At 35.5% G+C, this 11202-nt stretch overlaps 1 pseudogene; it reads right to left on the bottom strand.

Annotated features, from left to right (window-relative positions):
- Positions 1 to 278: 278 nt before the first annotated feature.
- On the bottom strand, positions 279 to 11096 carry LOC110702789 (annotated as a pseudogene).
- Positions 11097 to 11202: the final 106 nt, after the last annotated feature.

Here is an 11202-nt window from a genome sequence, read left to right as displayed (position 1 = left end):
AAGAAATAAACCGAAACCAAACCGAGCCGTGACTAACCCAAACCGACCCGCCAGCTAAACTAAACCGTTTCAATCCGAACCGCTCTAAACCGAAACCGACTCAAACCGAGGTCAAACCGAACCGCCAGACCGAAGTCCCACCCCTACCTATTGCAATTACTATTTTTAGTTATTAAGTGATGGTTTACTTAATTATTAGTAAATATTTTCATTTTACTAGTTTATTAGTTGGATAATTTTTTATAGATAGAAAAATTCATAAATATACAATAGCTGAATAAAAGTGAATAGCTACTTCTTGTAGCTGGTTTTTATTTCCTTGTAAATAATAGGAAATTTTGTCAACAACTACCAATTATAGCCTCTGTTTTGAAAACAACTACCTTTTATATTTTTTTTTTAAAACAACTAACACAAAAATTTTAAAAGTTAGAGTAGCACTACCACATTAGTATATTCGGCTAGAATCTCCGGTGATAGGGGCCCACTTTTCACCTATATAAACAATTATATAGAGAGGAGAGAGAAACTCATATTGGAGGAAAAGGTGAAAAGTGGGCCCCTATTACCGGAAATTCTAGCCGGAAATACTAATTTTTTTTTTTTTTTTTTTTTGGTGTTTAAAGAGCCACAAGGGTGGGGTGAGAATCGATCTCATGATCTCCTGGAATCGGAAGGGAAGCTCTAACCACTTGAGCTATCCCTCACTCTCAGCCGGAAATACTAATGTGGTAGTGCTACTCTAACTTTTAAAATTTTTGTGGTAATTGTTTAAAAAAAAAATTTAAAAGGTAGTTGTTTTCAAAACAGAGATTATAATTGGAGGTTGTTGACAAAATTTCCTAAATAATAGCACAGATAAGACTTTTTGTTCTTTGTAATAGAAATTCTAGCAACGACATTAGCAAATTAGAATTTATACCAACAATTGGTTATGTTACTCATTATCAAGAAGCAACCTTGAGGGTGACTTTTCACTAATCTCCTTGCTTTGCATAGAAAACGAAGTCTCCAACCATGGCCCGGCATCTATGGACTTGCTCTGCACTTGGCTAGACATCGAGCTCCCTGAAACATGAGTTTGATCGTCATGTGGAAGTCTCTCGAAAGCTTTAAACCTTAATTCATCATTCTTCCCTGTATGTTTGACAATTGGTGCTTGGACAGGAATTTGGCCTTCAATCATACTTGCAACTGAAGACATTGAAGGTCTAAGACTATGAGATGGATTGGTACACAGAAGAGCTATGTTCAGCAATCTCAATGCTTCATCTTTTGAGTAACACGAGCCTAGAGTTGGATCCACAAGCTCCAACAGGTTTCCTTGTTCTTGTAATACATAGGCCTTCAAAATCCAAAATGGACAACAAGTCTTAAAAAAATACTATATAGATGATAGATGAAATTGAAATACAGGAAGATTCTCAACATAACAAATAATTAGACATATAAAAAGTAAATGATACATAGAATCTGTTTATTACCCCAATCAAGAAGATAAACAAACTCTTCCTTCCGCGTATAACTTGTGTTGCTAGTTCCATTCACAATTTCAAGTGTGACAACCCCAAAACTGTACACATCTGCCTTATCTGTTAGATAGCCTCTCATTGCGTATTCAGGGGCCATATATCCTCTGAACAAAGTATTATCAAAACTAAACTTAAAATGCATGTTAAAAAAAAAAAAAAAAAAACTTTACAACCTTCTTTATGAACATAACGCTTCAAAACCAACAATATACAAGTAGGAAAATGAACTGACTCACTGACAGTTGATGTTATTATACAGAGTAGTAAAAAAAAATATAAAATTATTTGATTTGGTTAATGTCTAGAATTCCGCTGTTTCTTAATTGTCAAGTTTATAGGTATTTGATACGGTTAATTAAAAGGAAAATAATGTAAACAAACACTTTAGCGAAACAAATTACAGCACTCTCTAAATATTAAACACCTTAACTCTTGTATGGTTTCATACTACAAAATTGGATGAAGTATGGAGATGGGAAGCAAGAAATGGAGGGGGTGAAAAACAACAAAGGATGGTACTAAAAATGAGATGAGTACATCTTCCTAAACAAACCAACCAAGAAATATGGGAATGCTAAATTTCCTCTTTATTTCTTAAGCAAAGGACTTTGCCCCAACCAAACACAGCTTAACTCTTCGTGGTGTGGTGTTTACTCTTTTTGAGCATTTGAAAAATGCATTATACATCAAAATGGGATATCATTTCTCTTCCGTTTTCATGGTTCTAGTCTTCTAGATATACGGCAAATAATGAAATTAGTTCTAGATCCTATACATGACACGGTATGTTTCTTTTGTTAAGAAGAGGTATTCGACTCACATTGTTCCAGCAATTCTTGTGCTAATATGCGTGTTTTCATCTTCATCAAGTTTGGCCAGACCAAAGTCTGAAATTTTAGCGTTCAAGGCCTTATCAAGCAACACATTTGTTGCCTTAATGTCCCGGTGAACAATCTTGAGTCTTGACTCCTCATGAAGGTATGCTAATCCTCTTGCGATTCCCAAGCATATCCTCTTTCTTGTTTGCCAGTCCAAGTGCAACTTCTGATTCTCTCTACCTAGAAAGTTGGCAATAAAATTTAAAAACGGCATAGATTGGTTAGAAATCAAGTTTTCTAGTAATAGAAGCAACTTAATACAAGATGCTAAAAAAGGCACTTGCCAAACAGTGCACGGGCAAGGGAGTTGTTTTCCATGTATTCACATACAAGCAAAAGCTCTTTTCCTTCAATACAACACCCATAAAGCTTCCCTAGATTCGGGTGTTGTAAAGCAGAGATCATGCCTATCTCATTGACAAATTCGCGATTTCCTTGATTTGATTTGGAAGAAAGCTGCTTGACAGCAATCACTTTACCATCTGGTAATACACCCTTACAAAAATAAAAATAAAATTAGAACGAATGCCAATACACGCTTTTTACATGCGTCTGTTTCATTTTTAAGCGCAGACCATTGGTAAGAAAATTATGAACCATAGTTACCTTGAATACAGGCCCAAAACCTCCTTCACCAATTTTGTTTCTGTGATCAAAGTCATTGGTAGCTGCTTTGATCTGCCTCAAAGTAAAGTATCCCGTACCTAGCCTTCGGAGTTCTGCCATATGTACTTTAGATAAGACATCCAATTAGTGGTAGTACTTTCCAAAATTTTATGATCATTTTTAAAAAACAACTACACCAGCAAATTTATAATTAGTTTACAGTCCAAGCTTCAATACAGCAGCTATCACAAGTATTATGGCCAATTCGGAGCAGAATAGAACACATGATTACCTTCATATTCCTGGCTTTTTCCACCAAGGCAACCCTTCATCCACAGAATTACCAGAATAGACAAAAAGAAGGCACATGAAGTAAGCACAATTCCAACAATGACTCCACCAACAGACAAGCCTTTGTGGACTTTGAAATCTACAAATAAAGTGATACGTTCAAATTTCCTGACAATTTAATCTCCATAAATTAAGTCCGAAAAAACATTGCTTAATAATAAGATGTTGACTCACTAGGCGTCACTGTGATCCCAGATATAAGAGGTCCATACACGCCACGGTCTGGAGACCCCGTAGGTCCTCTTCCAGACCAGTATAAGTAGATCTCAAGGGTGGTCCCATTGACATAGACATCAAAGGCCTTGGTTATCTCCTTTCCAGCCCCTCCAGCTTCAGCCTCAATATTGAAGTCTTTTAGCTTTATATTCCCCTACCAATCAATAAATCAACCAATCAAAGCCTTAATCCCATAAGTGGGGTCGGCTATATGAACCAAAAGTGATTATTCCGTGTAGCCTTCTACCAAACCAATTAAATCAAGAAGACAAACATATGGTAAACACGAATAGCCAGAGAATGTGAGGAGAGGACATTTTGTTGAATTACCTGTATTGAAACATCAAAGAAGCGCCTGCCAATGTTGTCAAAAGTTCTATCATCAACAAACATTATCTCCGCAAAGTGAAGCTTCACATTGTAACTTCCTGGCATCAAACAAAGGCCATAATATTTAAGTGACAAAGGTGCCAGACGAGCTGTTTGATAAATCCCCGTTACATTAGGGTTGGATGTTTCCATTGCCAAGAAGTTCGCATCGTTATTATAAAGAAAAGATCCTGTGCTACTATAAGCCCACTTTTCTCCACTTGCGAAGAAAGTGGAAGGGCCTCCAGGAGTACTGTCCTCATCATATTATTTCCCTCGGAAACTCATCTGGTTTCCACCACAATTGATAGACATAGAATAATCTGTAGAAACATGGGAGCATGACAAAAGATTTATAAGAATAATGCCTTTTTATTTCTTGTTTTGATGATATATAGCAAGATATTAAGTAATCATGCCAAAAAGATTGGGTTTAGAGTTACTATCTACAAGAACCTAGTAAATTCTTACATTGGGGCTTATTGGAGCAAGGAAGGTCCCTCCTCAAGCACCAACTTACACTGCATAATCACAATTTAATTTGATTATGACTCAAATTTATGTGAGTATTGATGGCCTTTTTTCGTTCAATATAAGAAGAATCTGTAGTAAAAAGAGCTTACTTGTTGCTCTTCGCAAACGAATAGCTGGCGACAAGATTCCTGTTTCATAATTAATAGAAAACCGGATCATATCATTAAGAAAATGCTACAAAGTATTGCAGATGATCTTACACATTTGTGTGCTGACAACTAGCCGGGGATGATCCGGTGAAATTGTTATAAGACACATCACTACGACAATAAGATAGGAATAATAAGATTTATGTTCTTCAGAAAATGGTACTGCTACAAACAATAAACTTAAAAATAGGAGAGACAAAAAAGCATACAACTTTTGCTTGCTGTTCAATATCCAACCTGGCAACGATCCAGAAAGTGAGTTGTTTGTAAGGAACCTACATCGAAGATATGATTAGAATCTCATTCCAATGATAGTAGATAAAATGGATGATCCAAAACACTTTTTTAATTTTTTACTTACAGAAATTCAAGTTTTTGTAAGTTCTGAATTGATTCAGGAATCTGACCACTCAACTGATTGTAACTCAGGTCACTACAAATAAAACTTAATTACATTAATTGCAATATTTCAATTAGTAAAATTATTATGTGAAGGATACAAATTCTAAAATGTACAATATGGTTCATTTAACAAGTTGTCAACTGTAAATTATGGAAGATAAAAGCCCAAACTCACAGGAGCCTCAAATTTAAAAAGTTTCCAATGAAGTCAGGGATTGGACCAGTAATCGTGCAATTTCGGAGTACCCTGAACACATTTTAAAACAAGAATCAGTACATTTGACTAAAATTAATTTAAAAGCCAAAGTTTTGCAGTAAAAAAATAAATAAAAATAACTCACAGATACTTTAACTTTTCCATATTTATCAGGTTTGGGAAAGTGATTTTGCTCATATTGAGATCTGAAATTCTCCTGAAATTTAAAATAAATCAATCAGAGATTTTTCACTAACTAATACTTGGTGTTTTGATTCCAACTTCACTTAGCAGCGGCCTAAGTTATGTACTAGTATATGTTTTCACTCTAATTACAATGAATAGATAGTTTCTTCAACCGAGGTTAGTTATGTTAGTTGATCTATAACAATCTCGACTTTTCAGCCATGCAGAAAGCATGCACATTTGAAGTAATAGGCTTATATGCCACTCACAAAATTTTCAAATTTGTCAAACTGGAAAAGGTAGACGGAATAGATCCTTCCAATGCCGTGCCTTGAATATCACTGTAAGGTTCATAAAACAATACATCAAATGAAATATACAAGATAAACCGTGGTTGTGGCCATGAAATAATATAATGCTAGTCAAAATAAAACTAGTACACTCACAATATCTCAAGGCTAGTTAAAGTGCCAAGAAAATCAGGTATCTTCCCAGAAATCATATTTCCACTAAGTCTTCTGCAAGTAGAGCATAATTGTTTAGCCAACAGAATTCTACATTGATTAAACTTCCAAATAGGCAGAGTAAACTCACAGTTCAGTGAGATTCTTCAAAAGAACAAATGTTTCGGGAATTGTTCCATTGAAAAAGTTTGCAGCAAGCACCCTAAGAAAATAAAAGGCATATTACATGCACTTAATAAACAGTGTTATGAATATCAAACAATAAAAATCTAATTACTATCATGAAGAACAATTACAACATGCTAAACAAACTAGTTGCTAATCATAATTAAGCCACTGGTTAACCGAACAAGGAGGAGGAAAGTTTGGTTCAATTACAAGCCCAAAGGAGGTTGCAGTGGTGGCAGTAAGAATGACTCCTCTAGCTTATAAGGCAGTATTTTATCTTCACTTTATCCAACGTGGGACAAGTCACACGTGAAGTTCACTTTATCAACACTAGAAGCTTACTATCATCATCTTAATACAAGTACATTCTTTTTAAGCTTTTCAAATTCCCAAGGCTCTTAGGCAACGGACCTTCTAGTTGATTATCTTTCAAGATCCTGAAATTAACCACATTAAAAACAGATAAAGGATCAAATCAAGACTACTGAAAGCCATCATCAAAAGTATTGTCATAATGAGTTTATAGTATTTACAACGCCTCAAGTGTTGAAATTTGGCCAATTTCTTTCGGAATGGAACCAGTGTTCCGGTTCCCCAGCAGCGATCTACAAAGAAAAAAGAATTCAGATACAACCATAAGCAGTAAGTTTCTATGATGATTGTCTTCAAACAATAGTAACTAAAAAGTTAAACAAAAAAATTCACAAGTTCACGACCTCAAAAAAAAAAAAAAAAAAAAAAAGAACCATACTTACAAATGAACAAGTGGGATCTTCGACAGAGTTTTAGGGATCGTACCATTAACATAGTTTCTAGAGAGGTCGCTGCATTACAGGCTTAACTCATCAGCATCTTCAATACTAACATTGATTAATCAGACAGCAATTAAAATGATCGCAGTTAAACAACAATAAGTAATTTAGCTACTTTTCACTGCAAAGGGACTTCATAACTTACATTTCCTGCAGCTGAGTAAGGTTCCCAAATTCTTCAGGCAAATATCCAGTAAGATTCAGACCCTTCAACTGGCTGCAAAAAGTGAATCAAATCACGAAAAAGGCAAACTAATAGAAGACACGGGTTCAATTCAGTCATAAGTACAACATATAGCCCTTGCAGTTGCAGACACCAGAAAATAGTGGAATTTTGTTCCTGAAAATGTATACGAATGAGATGTAAATGAAGAACATACATATGTGTGACATGGAAAACAGTGCCATTGTTAAATGAACAATCACAAGTAACGTTGGTAAAAATATTGACGTCAAAATTTCTATTGAAGCTTCGACCCCCATCATTGCAGGATTTGTCAGTGACCTTCCAATATGTCTGTACTGCAGGAATTGATCGGATCTCTAATTTGTCTGATATTATTTTCAGGGCTTTCACTAACAACCCACAAGTGAAACAGTCAAACAACAACAAAACCAAAGCCCTAATCCAAAGGGATACAAACAACTTCAGAGCTTTCACAAAAAAGTAAAACTTTCAATTGGTAGTTTAGGAAATTAAAATTTTACAAAACTAAGTAACATATGTAAAGATTGACTTCAAACAAGAAAAGCACTAGTTTAATTGTAATTTTTGGAAATTTGCCAGGAATAATACCTTACCGATCTTCCATAAATGTAACAACCTTTGGATAATTTCAAAATAGAACGAACTTTTGACATGCATTTGCCAAGAATGGAATGTAACTGATTGGTATTCTGTTTAATAGGTTACTAGTGACACATGTCACAATCTTTTTTAACAACTTTTTTTAGGTCAGTTTGTGTAGAATTCGGGGCTCCTCTTCAGTAGTGGTTTCGCTAACTGAGTTCATCGTCGAGTTTTTTGCGGCTTGCTTCAACGAATCAAGAACCAAAGGCTAGTCTTAACGCCGCCGTCGAAAGGAATTTCGTTAATTAATTCCCGACGGTAAAGGTGAAGTTAAGGTTAGGGTTTTCTCGCGTATCCAAAGGTTAGGTTCGGTGAGGGGTTCTTTATATTGCCGTTGACGATTGTCCTTAGGAGGAATGTGGTTTTGAGGGAAGAGATTGGTTTGCAGGTCTTGTTGCTAGGTTTTGCAATGATATGGGCATTCAGACAATTGCTATCATCCCTTTGTTAGTTTGGGTGATGACAAGGTCATTCATCACTGTTAATCAATATCTTGAAGGAGGCTACCCATCTTTAATGTTTGGGTTAAGTAAAGCCCTTCATTTTCTTGCATTCTCTGTTGGTAGAGTTGTAAGAGGAGAACTTGCATACGGATGCACGGTTTCTCACAGAGTCATAGGTTTTGTTCCCAGACTCCTAGGATGCAGTTATGCTTTTAATCCCTAGGAGTGGAATGGTGTCACAGGTCCGTTCTTCAGCAACAGGTCATTTATTTCGGGTTCTTCCGTCTCCCAACAATTTCCATCTCGAGTTCCCTTCGCTATCAATGCCAGTTTGGGTTCTCTTCGGTGTTTGTGATCTGCGCTATTAGTCCATCACGACTATTTCAGTTCATTCGGCTTCTCTTGGTCCACAGTTTGGATGTAGTTCGGTTTTCTTGGATGTCCGTGCTCTGCAACTATTGGGTTGCTGCAAGACCTTTTCAGTATTGTGTTCGCCTCGATCTTCCTGTAATGGTACTTAGTATATTTAGGTTGTTATGTGTTCTTGTTTTAGTTTGTGTTTAGGTTGTAATACTGTTTTTCTCTAATAGAATCTTTTGTCCCAAAAAAAATAATTAAAAAAAATAAATTAAAAAAAAGTTTTTTTTTTAATTTTTTTAAAAAAACATAAAATTAAAAAAGTAACCTCATCTCCCTACCGGCAGCCACCCCATCACCGGGTCCTCCCAATAAACGCCGACGGTTAGAATCTCGTGCTTGGCGCCGGCGGCCAAATTCCCGTACCTGGCGCCAGCGGAACGGACCCAAATTAAACCCCGACACCTAGCCCCTTCCCCTTCCCGAAACCACCTTCCTCCACCCTAAAAACCCCTCCCTCCCCCAGAAAACCCTCCTCTCCCCACCGGTCGGCACCTAAACTACCTCCCCTGTGCCGGCGACCCATTTTGCCCCTTCGACAACCGTCTCTACTCCCCCCCCCCTCTTGAACCACCTTTCGAAAACTCTAAAACCCCAAAATCGAGTGGTGGTTTTAAGGTTTTCGACTTTCGAGAGGTGGCTGGGTGGTCGGGGTTTAGGTTAGGAGGGGTGTCGCTGGGCGCCGATGCCGGCGTTGGGTATGGGTCTCTGGCCGCTAGCGGTTATGGGGAGAACCCAGCGGTGGGGTGTCTGCCAGTAGGGGAGGGATTTTTTTATTTTTATTTCAGTTTTTTATTTTTTAATTTTAAGTTATTTACTTATTTTTTTTAATTAAAAATTAAATTTAAGAGTCCTTAAGTATATGGAGTACTTTGTACTTCTTCCATTGCTTTTTAGCTGACACGTTTTTCTAAGTCATGTTGTCTATGCTCAAATTCAACTATTAATATATTTAATTACTAATTAGCATAAATTATAAAAGTTGATAGAAATAATATAGTTAATAGAAATATATTTTATTGTTAATAGGAGAGAGAAATAATAAAAAAAAAAGAAGTAGTATAAATGGGATTTGTAAATAAGATAAATAATTAAATATTTATGCAAGTAGGATATATAAGTGAGAGAGAGCAATAATGGGTCCTTATTAAAATAGGAATTGTTGAAAGCTTGAAACTATTATGAAGTGGGTGTAAAAGGAAAGTGTTGCGATCATTACAAAACGGTGAGAGTATTCTTTGACAAATTTAGATCATTAAATATGAAATTATGTAAACAGCAAAAAAACTCATTTTAAAAATTCTTAAGATAAATTGTCAAAAATCCAAAGAAGGTAGTACACTAGTACTCCGTAATTTTTTATCATGGGTGTCACTTGTCAGCTGTTAAAAATGAGATTATGCGAAATGCAGTACAACAAAATAATTACGAACGGCCCTCAAAAAAAAAAAAAAAAAAAAAAACAAACAAAACAAAACGAACGACTTAAATGATGGCCCAGTCAACTAAATATTACTCCTAATAATCAAATAATGATGCAAATAAATCCTAAAATGATTCAATAATTGACGAAACATTCACGCATCATTTTCAAGGGAAAAAAAAAACACAAATATATTTACATACTTCATCCGTGTTTTTTTAAGTGTTACAGTTTGACCGGCACATAGTTTTAGTCAATTTAATTGACTTGAATAAATTAAGAGGTAATTAGAATATTAAAAAATTATAAAAGAAAGATAGTGGAGTTAATATAGTTTATTGAAAAGTAATGAATGTGAGAAAAAATATATAATAAAAAAATAGTAGTAGATTTGGGTGGGGACCATGAGAAAAGAGAGAAATAAGGGGGCGTTTGATTCAAACAATGGTATGGGTTTGGAATGAAGAATGAAACCTGGGTGGTATTGGGTTGGAACTTGATACTTGATTTCATGTGTTTGGTTTTTATGTAGGAATGATAGTTATTCTTTTAATTTTAAACCTAAAGTATGGGTATGAGCCATACCCACCTCCCCCCTTGGATTTCAAAAACCCATACCTCAAGGTATGGGTTTGAAAAATAAAATTTCTAAAAACAAACACAAGGTATGGGTTTTGGTCATTCTAAACCCATACCTTATACCTATTATGCTTGAACCAAACACCCCCTAATATTTTTTATGTAGTTTTTTTTACCAAAAAAAGGAAGTGTAACACTTATTAAAACACGGAGGGAGTAAAAACCTAGAAACTGACATGATACATGCATTATGTATGTAATAAAGTACTATAAAATAAAGTTTAAATGAACATAAATATGTAAAAAATTATCATTACCTTCATTTGGAGGGATAAGTTGAGCGTTGATTACAAGATTAACGAAGAAATTGAAGGAAAGAGAGAAAATTAGAGAAGTAGAAAATGAAGGCGCCATAATAATAATTGAAGTTAGTTTTACAAGAAAGCCATTGAAATGAAGATTTATGGGGGTGGAGAAAGAATAAAGAGGAGGAATATGTAATGTAGGATGGGGGCATGGGGTCTTACCGTTTACTAGTAAAGTATAAATCAACGCTAGTCAATAGTCATATGGGTCAATGGGTGTGATTGTGACACTGTCATAGAGGTGATTTAACATTTGGGTCGG

Source organism: Chenopodium quinoa, unplaced genomic scaffold (genome assembly GCF_001683475.1).
Source record: "Chenopodium quinoa cultivar QQ74 unplaced genomic scaffold, ASM168347v1, whole genome shotgun sequence".
Lineage (NCBI taxonomy): Eukaryota > Viridiplantae > Streptophyta > Magnoliopsida > Caryophyllales > Amaranthaceae > Chenopodium > Chenopodium quinoa.
Note: the sequence above shows the minus strand (reverse complement) of the source record. Positions and strands in the feature narration are given on the sequence as shown.